At 51.4% G+C, this 14,367-nt stretch overlaps 1 protein-coding gene across 2 annotated transcripts in view; it reads right to left on the reverse strand.

The window, feature by feature from the left end:
• The window catches only part of NEGR1 (neuronal growth regulator 1), a 186,050-nt gene that overhangs the window by 112,040 nt on the left and 59,643 nt on the right, over window positions 1-14,367 (reverse strand). The gene's annotated exons all lie outside the window — the stretch shown is intronic.

The following is a 14,367-nucleotide window of genomic DNA, read 5'->3' on the forward strand; positions in this document are numbered from 1 at the left end:
AGGGCCCCCTGAGCCTCCTTTGCTCCAGGCTGAGCCCCTTCCCAGCTCCCTCAGGGATTCTCCAGCCCCTTCCCAGCTCCCTCAGGGATTCTCCAGCACCTTCCCAGCTCCCTCAGGAATTCTCCAGCCCCTTCCCAGCTCCCTCAGGGATTCTCCAGCCCCTTCCCAGCTCCCTCAGGGATTCTCCAGCCCCTTCCCAGCTCCGTTCCCTGCCCTGGCCACGCTCCAGCCCCTCAGGGTCAGTTTTGTCCTGAGGGACCAAGAGCTGGAGCCAGGATTTGAGGTGGGGTCTCAGCAGTGCCAGCACAGGGGAGGGCAGAGGGAGGAGGAGCTGCAGGCAGAGCTGTGGCTGCTCCTGCTCCTCAGCAGAGCTGGGTCCACTCCCCTCTTCTCCCCCAGGCTCCAGGGATTTCTCAATATTCCTGTTCTTCCCCATGTTCTCCCTGAAAGGGCTTTTATTGCTATCAAAGCTTAATGAAAAAAAGGACCTTTCCAGGTGCCAGCAGGTTGGGTTTTCCAGTCTCCTCATAATAATATGTGCAGTGTGAGTGGGGAGGACGGACAGGAGGGAGGTAATTGTGTGCTGGGCCACGTCCTTTATCGGATCAGCCTTGACCTGGGTCCCTTCCCCAGGCAGGTGATGCCAACCCTGCCCCACAGCTCCTCCAGGCTGGTTTAAATAAAATAATAGAGTTAATGACAGAAACAAAACTACCTGGAGAGGTGTAATTCATCACGGCGTGTTCCACGCCATTATCTTAAAAACATCCAGTGTAGTAATCACTTGAAGGAGTGATAACACATAATTGTGTGTTCTCCAAAATTATAGGTGAATGGGAGTTGCAACTAATGAGAGCCAAATAGCAGCTCAGGAGCTGCAGTGATTACAGCAGATGTGGTGATGAATGCATTTATTATTGGGCTATTGCAAAGCTTTTTATAGCAGAGACAGCAGGTTTATAAATAAATAACCAGCCCCAGAGGTACCACACGTCTGACCAAGCAGCTCCGCTCCCAGCCTGCAGCTCCTGGTGCAGAAACCTCCAAAGCTGGCTGAAAACAGCCCAGAGGAGTCCAAATCCCACCCAAACACTCCCACCCACGGGGGCCCACGCGCTGCTGCGTCACCACTCAGAGAGGAGCAGAGCAGGGAGGTTCTGGAGCTGCTGAGGCGTGGGTGCTTCCAAACCCCAGCTGCCTGTGCAGCAGTGTGAGCTGTGGGACCCCTCTGCTGCCCCTCCCGCAGCTGGAAACCAGCCCCGGGGCAGAGCAGGAGCAGCTCCAGCCCCCAGGGCTCCGACACCCCCTGGGAGCAGGCTGGCTCCTGCTCCAGAGGCAGGATGATCCACCTCTGATCCAGGTCTCTGCTCTCTGGCAGGCAGAGCACGTTCCCCAAGTGTCCCCCCAGCAGGTCACTAGATATCAATCTGTGTCACACCGAGCTGCTGGCACACGCGCCGTCCCTGCAACTCCATTTCTGCCAGAATAGTCCAGGAGCAATCTCCAGCCCCCGGCGGAGTGAAAACAACATTTCAAAATACCAAGGGCTCTCTCATGAAACAGAATTCCTGCCCAAACTCATGACTGAATGACTCCATTTGTCTCCCTTCTACCAGGGCTGATCCATGATTTTATCTGGCCTTATCTCCCGGAACATTTACTTTGTTGATATACCACTGGTTGGAATGTTAGTGATAAATAATAAAAGAAGGCAAATTTAATTGTGCTGCAGTCTTTCACCACAATGAATCTTTCAGGGGGATCACAATGATCTCTTGATTTACAAGAGCAGGAGCTGGTTGTGGATGGATGATGTAAATACAGGGCCTTGGCACAGATGGCTCGGGCTGTGTTTGCCAGCACCAGTCAGATTTTTGGATGAACCTCCCAGCTGCTTGCTCCAGACGAATGCATTATTAACAGCACGACTGAACAGCCCCGGGGGGGGGCAGATCCTGGCAGGAAGGAGGGGACGAGACCCCCGGGCCAGCCCGGCAGGACAGCACTGGGGAGGGGTCCCGGGGATGGATGGGGAGGGGTCCCAGAGAGGGATGGAGAGGGGTCACAGGGAGGGATGGGGAGAGATCCCAGGGAGGGATGGGGAGGGGTCACAGGGATGGATGGGGAGAGATCCCAGGGAGGGATGGGGAGGGGTCACAGGGATGGATGGGGAGAGATCCCAGGGAGGGATGGGGAGGGGTCCAGGGGAAGGATGGGGAAGGGTCACAGGGAGGGATGGGGAGAGATCCCAGGGAGGGATGGGGAGGGGTCCAGGGGAGGGATGGGGAGGGGTCCAGGGGAGGGATGGGGAGAGATCCCAGGGATGGATGGGGAGAGATCCCAGGGAGGGATGGGGAGAGATCCCAGGGAGGGATGGGGAGGAGTCCAGGGGAGGGATGGGGAGGGGTCACAGGGAGGGATGGGGAGGGGTCCAGGGGAGGGATGGGGAGAGATCCCAGGGATGGATGGGGAGAGATCCCAGGGAGGGATGGGGAGAGATCCCAGGGAGGGATGGGGAGGGGTCCAGGGGAGGGATGGGGAGGGGTCACAGGGAGGGATGGGGAGGGGTCCCGGGGACAGTGGGGAAGGATCCCGGGGATGGCACTGTCCTTCTCCTGCCATCACTGCCCCTCACACCACCTGGTGCAGCAAGGAAAGGAGCTGTACCCTGGGGAGGAGAGCACACGCAGGGAACGCCGGCGCAAGGGCAGGATTCCAGCTCAGATCTGCAGAGCGGTGCTCGGAGGAGGGGAGCGGCTCACCGAGCTCTCCCTGCCCGCCAGGCAGGGCCAGGGCTCCGGGCTGGGGTGCCTCTGTGTCCCAGCACTGCCCTGAGCCCCTCAAACCAGAAACAGCCCACGCTCTGAGCAACCTCGAGAGTCAGCCAGCCCAGCCTTTCGAGGAGAAGGGATCCAAATGGGGAGTTTCAGTTTCCCCTGCCATTAAACACCCCCGCTGCTGCCTGAGACAAATGGCAATTCCCAGCACACGGGGTCTGGGGGCTCGGGGGATGGCGCACTCAGAGAAGGAGGAACGACCTTCCCAAGCAACATTCCACCCACAACCCAAACAAACAAACACTGGACAACACAAACAGACATTCCTGGACTACCCAAACAAACACGGATTGCACAACACAAACAAACATTCCTGGACTACCCAAACATTCACCTTGCCTTTCTAAAGGAACAGTCCTGACTGACCACCCAAACCAACACTGACCACTTAAACAGTCACTTAAACAATCCTTAAACACCCAAACAAACACTGAGCACTTAAACAATTACTGAGCACTTAAACCATCATTGAACACCCAAACTAACATTGGGCACTTAAACACTGAACACCCAAACACTGAGAACCTATAAACACTGAGCACCTAAAGAAACATTGGGCACTTAAAAATTCCTTGAGCACCTAAGCAAACGTGGAGCACCTAAACAATGATTGAACACCCAACACTGAGCACCTAAACAAACACTGAGCACCTAAACAAACACTGAGCACCTAAAAATCATTGAGCACTTAAACACTGACCACCAAAAAATCATTGAGCACTTAAACAAACACTGAGCACCTAAAAATAATTGAGCACTTAAACACAGAACACCTAAACAAACACTGAGCACCTAAACAAGCACTGAGCACTAAAACGATGTTTAACACTCAAACAGTGAGCACCTAAACATTGAGCACCTATACAAACACTGAGCACTTACATATGGAGCACTTAAACATTAAGCTCTTAAACAATCATTGACCACTTAAACAATCATTGAGCGCCTAAAGAAACATTGAGCACTTAAGCAGTCAATGAGCAACTAAACATTCAATACTTAAACATAGAACACCTAAATAAACATCGAGCACTTAAATATTGAGCACCTAAACATTGAGCACTTAAAAAATCCTTGAGCACCAAAACAAACATTGAGCACACAAACAAACATTGAGCACCTAAAGAAACATTGAGCATCTAAACACTGAGCATCAAAACATTGAGCACATAAACATTGAGTACCTAAACAAACATTGAGCACCAAAACAAACATTGAGCACCTAAACAAACATTGAGCACCAAAACAAACATTGAGCACCTAAACAAACATTGAGCACTTAAACACTGAGCACCTAAACAGTCATTGAGCACCTAAACACTGAGCATCAAAACATTGAGCACATAAACATCATTGAGCACCAAAACAAACATTGAGCACCTAAACATTGAGCACCTAAAAAACCCTTGAGAACCTAAACATTGAGCTCCTAAATCACTGAGCACATAAACAATCATTGAGCACCTAAACAAACACTGAGCACTTAGAGACATTGAGCACATAAACATTGAGCACATAAAAAATCCTTGAGCACCTAAACAAACATTGAGCACTTAAACAAACAATGAGCACCTAAACAAACATTGAGCATCTAAACATTGAGCACATAATCACTGAGCACCTAAAAAATCCTTGAGAACCTAAACAAACACTGAACTCCTAAACCATCACTGAGCACACAAACAAACATTGAGCACCTAAACACTGAGCACATAAACATTGAGCACCTAAAAAATCCTTGAGAACCTAAACAATCACTGAGCACCTAAACAATCACTGAGCACATTTAACAAACATTGAGCACCTAAACATTGAGCACCTAAACAAACACTGAGCACCCAACAACCACTCCCTGATTACCCAAAAACCCCTCAGTGCTACCCAGACTCCCTCTGTCTGTGTGTAACTGGTTTTATAACTCCTGCGAAAGGCCGTGGTGCCCCTGGAGTCCCTTCCCAGGCGATTCCCCTTCCTGCACTGCTCGCAGGCACTGACAGCATTTGCACAACCCTGTGCACCAGGGCGCTGCTCTGGAGCCGTTTCCTTGAGCACTTCACCTATAAACAGCTTTTTAATAGCAACAAGCAGTGGGAATTCTATTTTCTCTTTACGTTTTCCCTTTGAAGAAAGCATACCCAGTCTCCTTATCCATGTTCAAAGTAAGTTGGCTGCTCATTTTACTTGTAGAAGAAAGGGAAGATAGAATCACATCTTTTGAAATGTAGCAATTTCCCATCAGAACAGACTTTTATAAACTGCTTTGATTACTGATTGTTGATAATCTCTGTGTGAGGTGTGGCAGGATGCTGAGTGTGTTGACAGGTGGGAGCCATGCACTGAAACCACGCTGGAAAACCCACAACAACACACGTGAAAATTCATATTTACATTAAATATCTGCAAAGTTTGAATTATTTTAGGTTAAATCATGGGATATTTTGCGTTGAAAAGGACCTTAAAGCGCATCCCATTCTCACGGGCAGGGACACCTCCCCCTGTCCCAGGAGCTCCCAGTGTCCAGCCTGGCCTGGGGCACTGCCCGGGATCCAGGGGCAGCCCCAGCTGCTCTGGGCACCTGTGCCAGTGCTGATATTTTACTTTTATGCAAGAATAAGTGTCAAAGACCCTCCTCCAACAACTGGAGAAGAGGAGCTTCAGGGTGACCCAACTGTGGCCTTCCAGGACCTGAAGGAGCTACAGGAAAGATGGGAAGAGGCTGCTCACAAGGGACAAGGGGGGATGGATCCCACTGCCAGGGGGCAGGGATGGACGGGATTTTGGGAAGGAATTCCTGGATGGGAGGGTGGGCAGGCCCTGGCACAGGTGCCCAGAGCAGCTGGGGCTGCCCCTGGATCCCTGGCAGTGCCCAAGGCCAGGCTTGGAGCAGCCTGGGGCAGTGGGAGGTGTCCCTGCCATGGCAGGGCTGGCACTGGAGGGGCTCTGAGGTCCCTTCCAGCCCAAACCAGTCTGGGATTCTGTGAAAATGGCACAAAATCAGCACCAGAGCTCAAAGCCCGAGAATTCCCGCACAAATATTCCCTACATTTTCTCATATAGCCTTGTCTTAATTGTGCTCATATTTCCTGTCTAGAAATTTAATTTCATGTAGTTCTTTAGTCGTGTGTCAACACATCTCCAATTCCTGTAATATTTGTTCTCCTGCTCTGGATAACCTTGTCAATCTTAATTAGAGCTGAGGGGAGGCAAACAGAATTGGCTGCGAGGCTCGGGATGAGATTCCCATTGTTCAATATGCTCCTGGAACACATTCCAGCCTCCTAATGCTCCCGAGCATTTGAAGTGCTGCTGCCCACTGTGCAGACACTCATTTGAGCTCTCAGCCCCATTTATTTATTTCGATTGCAGCCTACGAAACATAAAGTAACACATTTCTGAGATTCTGGCTGCCCTTGACAAATAATTAAACCTGCAACTCCCCCAGCTCTCAGAGAGCACCAGCACATCCCAAACTTTCCTCTGCAAAAAGCCTCACCAGTGTCACAGGATAGGACCGGACAGAGAAGTCAGAGAAGCCATTTTCCACCCTCTGCAGTGTTTTACAGTGCTTAACCATGGCCTGTGTTTTTGCCCCTTTGCCTATGCTTATGTCCTTTCTTTCATTTAAAGGACACTCAGAATTCATAACTAAGATCAAATTCAGGAGTGCCACACTGAGAATCCTTATCTTAACTCTTTTCAAGCTTTGCAATGGTCCTCCCCACGTCCCTTTACACAACCCCTGTGCTGCTCATCCCTCCCTGGCATTCCCTGATGGACCTGGGGGCTCCTGCAGCTCTCCCGAGCTCTCCAGGCCCTGCTGGCACCATTCCCCTCTGGAAGCCCAGCTAACAACCTAAAATCTGGTTTTAGCCACCAGACCCTTCCTCCTTGCAGCAGCCTGACCCAAAATCTCCTGGTTTTAGCCACCAGACCCTTCCTCCTTGCAGCAGCCTGACCCAAAATCTCCTGGTTTTAGCCACCAGACCCTTCCTCCTTGCAGCAGCCTGACCTAAAAACTGATTTTAGCCACCAAACTCTTCCTCCTTGCAGCAGCCTGACCCAAAATCTCCTGGTTTTAGCCACCAGACCCTTCCTCCTTGCAGCAGCCTGACCTAAAAACTGATTTTAGCCACCAAACTCTTCCTCCTTGCAGCAGCCTGACCCAAAATCTCCTGGTTTTAGCCACCAGACCCCTCCTCCTTGCAGCAGCCTGCCACAGCCCCGCAGATCCCTCAGAATTCCCACATCCAAGGTGCTCCAGGAGTGACAAACCCTGAGGAGGCTCCCCAGGGAGCAGGGCGGCACATCCTGGGAATATTTAGCGGGTTTTGAAGTGCTCTGAATTTGCAGCAAGTATTTCGCAGTTGCAAACAAATTTTGTAGAGGTTAATCAGGGGAATTAGTGAAATAGCTGAGAGGCTCCTGCCGTGGCAGGATCCAGCCGCCAGGGGATGGCAGGGCTGGAAAAGCCAAACGCTGAGGAAGTTTCTGTGACTTTAAAGGCTTTATAGACCTGGTCCCTGAGGGAATGGCTCTACAAATCATATTTGCATAATGCAGTCACACTGGGAAGTGTGGCTGGAGAGCTTTCATCTCATTTTCATCAGGTAACTTGGATGAGCAGGAAGCTCCTATCCCTTGAAAAAGGATGTTTCAGAAAAATTAAGGAAAAAACTGTCTCAGTTCAAGCTTCCCTAAGGCAGTTCAAGTGGAGGAATCTGGACTTATTTAGCAAATGGTGGAGGTTGAATTTCACATGCAGATATTGTGGTACTGGTAATTATCAAGGATTTGCTCAGGGGCCAGGCTCTCCCTCTCCCTTTAAACCCCAGGACATGAATGGGGAGGAAAGCAAATTTCCTCAGCAATTAACCTTTTCCCACATGGATAAGGAGTGGATGAACTGTTGTCCGTGTGATTCCCAGCCCTCTGTTCAAATCCACTGGGAAAACCTCAATCTGCAGTGAGTTCTCCCATTTGTGCAGCTCCCACTGCTGGGATCAGCTGCTGCTGTGTCCCGTGGGAAAAGCCAAAATCACAAAACCCAGAGTGGTGTGGCTTGGGAGGGACCCCAAAGCCCAGCCAGTGCCAGCCCTGCCTTGGGCAGGGACACTGCCACTGCCCCAGCCCCAGAGTCCCTCCCAAACCTCTGGAGCAGAATCCCAGGATGTCCCAGCCCCGGAGTCCTTCCCATCCCTCTGGAGCAGAGTCCCAGGATGTCCCAGCCCCAGAGTCCCAGGATGTTCCAGCCCCAGAATCCCAGGATGTCCCAGCCCCAGAATCCCAGGATGTCCCAGCCCCAGAGTCCCTCCCATCCCTCTGGAGCAGAATCCCAGGATGTCCCAGCCCCAGAGTCCCTCCCATCCCTCCTGGAGCCCCTTCAGGCACTGGGGAGCAGCACCAGGGTCCCCAGGGAGCCTCCTCCCCTCCAGGCTGGGCGATGCCAGCCCTCCCAGCCTTTCCCCAGCTCAGTTTCACACCCGGAGTGGCTCTGTGGCAGCCCAGAGGTGGCACCGTGCTGGCACCGTGCTCTCAGGGCAGCCAGAGCCAGGCTGTGCTCCCTGTTTGCACATTTCCTGTCGGGGTCAGCTTGTTGGGACCCCAACAGTGTGAAAGTCCTTGTTCCCCCAGCCCGGCAGCCAAAGAAGGAGCCTGGGATGCTCCAATTGCACTTTCAAGGTTGTTTATTTCTTCTTATCTGAACATTCTTTCTCTGACCTGCCCAGCTCTGCCTAGCAAGGAGGCCGTGGCAGTCTGACCTCGAGCCTTGGGTGGCTCCCACCTTATACACTCAAAACTACGTGTGTATGTTTACAATTTATTACCAATTCCCATCACCTCTGTTAGACTGGGAATCTCTGCCTTAAACCAACAGAAAAGTGTCACCAGCACAGCAAGACATGGAGGGCAAGAAGAAGGAGAAGGTCAGGACACACCCAAATTCCTCCATCTTGATCCCCTGAATTATATTCTAAAAACCCCAAAATTCCACTTTTCCACCCTGTGTTAATTCAACTATCACACCACTCAAACCCCTGTGGCTCATACAAAGTTGTCAGTTTTTCCCATGGGCTAAAATGGAAGCCACAGGTGTTTTTGACTTTGTGCCAAGGTCTCTGAGCCCCCTGCCAGGGTCTGGAGCCAGCCAGGGCAGCCAGAGGGATGTGCTGGACTCCGACAATTTCCCGTTTCCCTCTGCCATGGCAGGGCCAGCTCCCCAGGCAGCAGCTTCCCTGCCCTGCTCCTCAGTGTGGGTGTGCACAGCCAGCTCTGGAAATATCAGTATTTCTGAACCCAGAAATATCCAGAAATATCAGTATTTCTGAACCTAGAAATATCCAGAAATATCAGTATTTCTGTACCCAGAGCAGCTGAAGCAGAAGAACGCACCCAAACACGGGTCAGGCTGCTCAGGGCCAAACAGGTTTCATGAGAACCTGCAGCAGGCAGGAGGAAAAGGAGTTGGGAGGGGAAAATCAGCAGGGGAGTGGGGACAGGAGGCAGAAACTGGCACACCTGGGGCCATGCCCACCTGGGACAGCAGGAATGACACGGGGGAGCAGGGACAGCCACCAGCATGGAGCAGGCTCCGGGGGTTTCTCTCTTTTGGGTTATTTTCACTAAATCCCCCTGGCCGTGACAAAGAGCCTGTTCTGGGCTCACTTGGTCACAGTCTGTGGTTTTGTTTGGGACTGCAAAATCCTACGGCAGGAAGAACTTCGCGTGGTGTGTGATTTATTTCCTGGCTGCCCTTCGTTCCACTGGCCACGGAGGAGTCCCAGGATCTCCTGAGAGGGAAGGCTCCTCTCAGCTGCATTTTCAATAAATAATCCCTTTCCACAGCGGCTCTAACACAGGGCTGTAGGCAAAACCACATTTTGCTATTGTTTCCCCACACCAGACGTCAGCCAGGGTAGCAAATACTGAACAGCTGAGTGCAGGGAGGTTTGAGGCTCAGTCACTCCCCCGTGCTTTCCTTTGGTTTATGGTTTTAGGTAGGCTGCTCGTTAAACTTTTCATGAACTGGCAGTTCAGATGCAAAAAGCTGTGGAATGCCAGATTCTGGAGACTTCCAGTGATTTTTCATTAAGCCACAGAATTAAACAGATTTTCTCTGTTTTTTCTTCAGAAAAGACAACAAAACCTGCCTGGTGAAGCCTCGCTGCCTTTCCAAGGCTCAGATTGCTTCAGTCCCCCTCCTCCACTATTCCCTCACCTGAAGACTGACTCTGGATCTTTCTAATTTTCTGTTAAAAATAATTTTCATGTGCCAAAAAATGATGTGACTTAAGAGCTCTGAAAGAGAAGCCCGGCAGTCTGCCAATGTGAACAGAAAAAGCTCCTTTTTTAGAAGCAAACACACCTCAGCCAGGTGTGCCATTATTAGCTCTGCCATTAATTATGCCATTTTTAAAATTTAAACCTTTTCCCAACTACCTCACACATATCTGAGATAAAATATTCAAATGCATTCAGTGTCTCTAAAAGGGTAAATTCAGCTGTGAAACAGATTTCCATTTTCCTAATGCTTTCTGGCACTTGCTGCTGTCCAGTTCCATTAGTCTCTAAAAATGTTTCCAGATTTATCAGCCCCAAGTCCATGCCAAACCAAATGTGAATTTATAATTCTGGGTAAATAAGTCCTGCACAAAAACTGCCTCAAGAACTAATAATTTGTAGATAGAAAGCTGCAATAGAAACACCTGCAATCACAGCACTGCAGCCAAAAATGGGATGGATCAAGGAAAGAAAAAAAAACTTCTCAGGTAAATTCTTGACAAGACTAAAAGCTCCTATTTGCTGCACAGGATCCTGACGGAGAAGGCGAGGACATTTCAGACACATTATGCATTTTGACACTAAGTAACTGGCAATTAGCTGAAGTACATAATTGCATCCTAATGCAGCAAAGGAGAAAATAACAAAAAAGCCTGGGAAAAGGGTTATACAACCGAGGGGTTGATGACAGCTCCAACCTACAACAAACCCAAACAAAATCTGGGAGAAAATGAAGGATAAAAACACAGCCCTGAGGCTCTGGAATGACTCATTCCAGGCTGAAAGGGAAGGTGGGTGCCAGCACCTGCATCCTTCTTCAGCCAGGAGCCCCGGGAGGAGCTTCCAGGTGGGCTCAAGGTGATCCCTTCAGCTCCAGTCTTGGAACTGCAATACTGATAATTAATATAATTACAAACAGGCCGCCCAGAGCAGCTGGGGCTGCCCCTGGATCCCTGGCAGTGCCCCAGGCCAGGCTGGACACTGGGGCTGGAGCAGCCCGGGACAGTGGGAGGTGTCCCTGCCATGGCAGGGGGGGCACTGGGTGGGATTTAAGCTCCCTCCCAACCCAAACCAGTCTGGGGTTGTGGGATTTTAGGAAATCAGATTCTGAAGCACAGCACTGAAAGTGTTGCCTCGATAGATCTGTGGAAGAAAACAGCTTTGGAGCTGTCGTGGCTCAGAGAAATGAAAGTCTGGGTGGCCGCAGAAGAGCAGCAGGAAGTTCTGGGAGCTGTACGTGCACCCCGAGCCCCCAGTGCTGCTGCAGCCGGGGCTGCTGCTCCTGCAGGCGCCTCCCAGCCCGGCTCCCTGGGACCTGGGGCCACCGAGCAGGAGCCAAAGCCTCTCCAAACCCAGCCAGGCTGAGGCCACAGCCTCAGAACAGCTCTGCCCCTCGGGCTGGAAACATGATGCAAGCACACACCAGCATCCTGTCTCGAACTTGTGCTGCAATCACCCGTGCTGGGGGAGATGCTAATTGGGCTGATTTTGGGGGAGATGCTAATTGGGCTGATTTTGGGGGAGATGCTAATTGGGCTGGTGATGGGGAGATGCTAATTGGGCTGATTTTGGGGGAGATGCTAGCTGTGCTGTCCACTTGGAGCACGGGTCAGGCTGGTGCCACTGCTGGAGTTCTGTCATCTGCCAGGGCCCCAGCAGCCCAGGGCAGTGCGTGTCCAGCGTGGCACCGTGGTTTGGAGATCATCACAGCCCCAGCACACTGAGTCTTTTGAAAAAGCACTGCCTCAGGCCAGCTCTGTTTGCTGGGTGTGCCGTCCCAGCTGCAGAATGGGCACTCCCTGCCTCAGTTTCCCCGCTCCAAGGTGATGCCCAGTGATCCTGTGTCCTTGGCCCTGCCCTGGGTTGTGCCCTCACTGTGGCCAGAGCCGGGGTGGGCTCAGGAGGGTTTGGAACCAGGGCAGACGAGGACATGATCCAGGTTTAACCCCTAAAAGCCGTCCTGGAAGCTCAGCCCAGACCATCCCAAAGGAGCCAAGGGGAGAGGAAAGGCCATGGGACAAAGGGACACTTGTGCCGTGGGGGTGGCACTGCACAAAGGGACACTGTGGGGATGGCATTGCTGGCAGCCCAGGGAGGAGCGGGGTCCCTGCTCCTGTGGGATCTGGGGAGGATGAGGAACCCAGCTCCACACAGGGTCTGGGAGGATGGAATGAAGAACCCAGCTCCTGTGGGACCTGGGGAGGATGAGGAACCCAGCTGGGAGAGGCTCCTGTGGGGCTGGTAGAGCCTGGAGGGTGGGGATGGGAAATCCCTGTTCCCCCTTATCCCTCCAGGACAGGGACACAAATGTCCCAGCCTCGACTGTGCTTCTGAATTCCAGAATTAAACCCAGAATATTTTTATCTGGCCCCAGAGCCTTCTCTATTTAAATTTACCCCGGAATTCTGGGGTTTGTTTCTCTACCCCACAGAGGACTCGCACACCCTTCCTGTCTCTGGCCCGGAATTTCCACCTCAGGAATGAGTCCTGGTGGCTGCACAGATTTGCCTCGGTGGGAGGCTGTGAGCTGGCCACGGGCAAGAGCAGCAGATGCTGCAGTATTACAGCTCTCATTTGAGTGGTAATTGTGCTCACTAGTCACAGCTTGCTCCTTATAGATCATTTGTTAAAAACACATTAATAATGCAAACGGAGTCCTGGCCAGGCCCCGAGCAGCTGTGGAGCCATCCCAGACAGGGCAGAGCTGCCTGTGAACGCACCCACTCCAAAATGGTCAGGGAAAGAGCAGGTTTGTGAAATAATCCTCTGAATCCGCCTGGAAAACCCACGAGCTGCCTGCTGCCAGCTTTGCCAGTGCTCGCGGCTTTGGGAATGGGGACGACTGGGAAGGGCAGGGATGTCCCTGCCGGCAAAAGAGAGACTCCTGGTGAGCCACTGCCACCTCTGCAGGCAGGACTGGCATGCAGGGAGCAAGAAGAAGTGTAGAGATGAGTTCCTCTGTGTCTTTTCAGTGCTGCTTGCAGAGGCAGCTGCTGCTTGTTACTGAGATCCAAACTAGAGTAACGTTTTTAATTGTAAAAGTGATAAAGACAATGAATTATAAACGCTTTTAAAGGAATGTATTAATGAATGTGGGGTATGATATAACATTTAATTAGAATTTTAAGCCTTTAAGGATAAAGTGAATTAACTAAAAGGCTTTATAATGAACTAATATAATACACAAGCCAGAATTTAAATAGATTTTGAAGGTCTTTTAGACAGTTCTTGTATGGAAAAGCAGCCATACATGTGTCTAACTTTTTAATTGGTTTGGAACACTGGGAAGGAATCGTTGCTGGCTTCATTTATTTGAACATAACTTTTATTTATGCATATTTATTCTCTTATTGTAATGCAAATAGAACACTGGAAATTAGGTAGTTATGCAAATAACTTGATTGGATTAGGAAGAATCATGGAATATCCTGAAGGCACCCACAGGGATGCTGGGGCCCAACCCCTGGCCCTGCACAGACCCCCAGCCCATGGTGACCAAACTGACCCCCAGGGTGTCACCTGTGTCCCCTCAGCCCCTCGAGGGGCAGCTCCCAGCTCCAGGGAGAGCTTCCAGTGGGAACAGCCGGATCCAGCACTCCCCATGGCCAGGGCTCCCTGCCTGCCCTGCCCAGCTCAGCCCCCACTGCCCCTTCCAGCCCGTGGCCCTCAGGGAGCCCAAAGCAGCTCTGGGAACATCCCACAGCACATCCCCCAAAGCCCAGCAGGGAATGGGTTGTGTGTGAGGGACCTCAGAGCCCACCCAGTGCCACCCCAGCCATGGCAGGGACACCTCCCACTGTCCCAGGCTGCTCCAGCCCCAGTGTCCAGCCTGGCCTTGGGCACTGCCAGGGATCCAGGGGCAGCCACTGCTGCTCTGGGCACCTGTGCCAGCCAGCTCAGGGGCCCAGGTCTCCTGTGGATATTCTCAGTTCAGTCAGAGAGAAAAAGAGAAAGATTTCTGCCGGGCTAAGCCTGGGAAAAAGTCTGAGTGTAATGTAAACAATCTGTTATCTTGCATTCCATTCACATTGTTTATAGATGTGTTCTACCACACTGACCTGAGTCCAGTGTGCCAATCAGGTGAAATGGTTTTACTCTAAGACCAATGGAATTAATGCTCACGATGTTCTCTATAAAGGAGAGAAATGCTTTTGAATAAACGCTCATTTGCCTTCTGAAATCGTGCGAGTCGTTTCGCCCGTCCCTGGCTCAGCAGCGTCAGTCTCCCACTCAGGACTGTCCCACACTGGGA

This window comes from Vidua macroura, chromosome 9 (genome assembly GCF_024509145.1).
Source record: "Vidua macroura isolate BioBank_ID:100142 chromosome 9, ASM2450914v1, whole genome shotgun sequence".
In the NCBI taxonomy this organism is placed as follows: domain Eukaryota; kingdom Metazoa; phylum Chordata; class Aves; order Passeriformes; family Viduidae; genus Vidua; species Vidua macroura.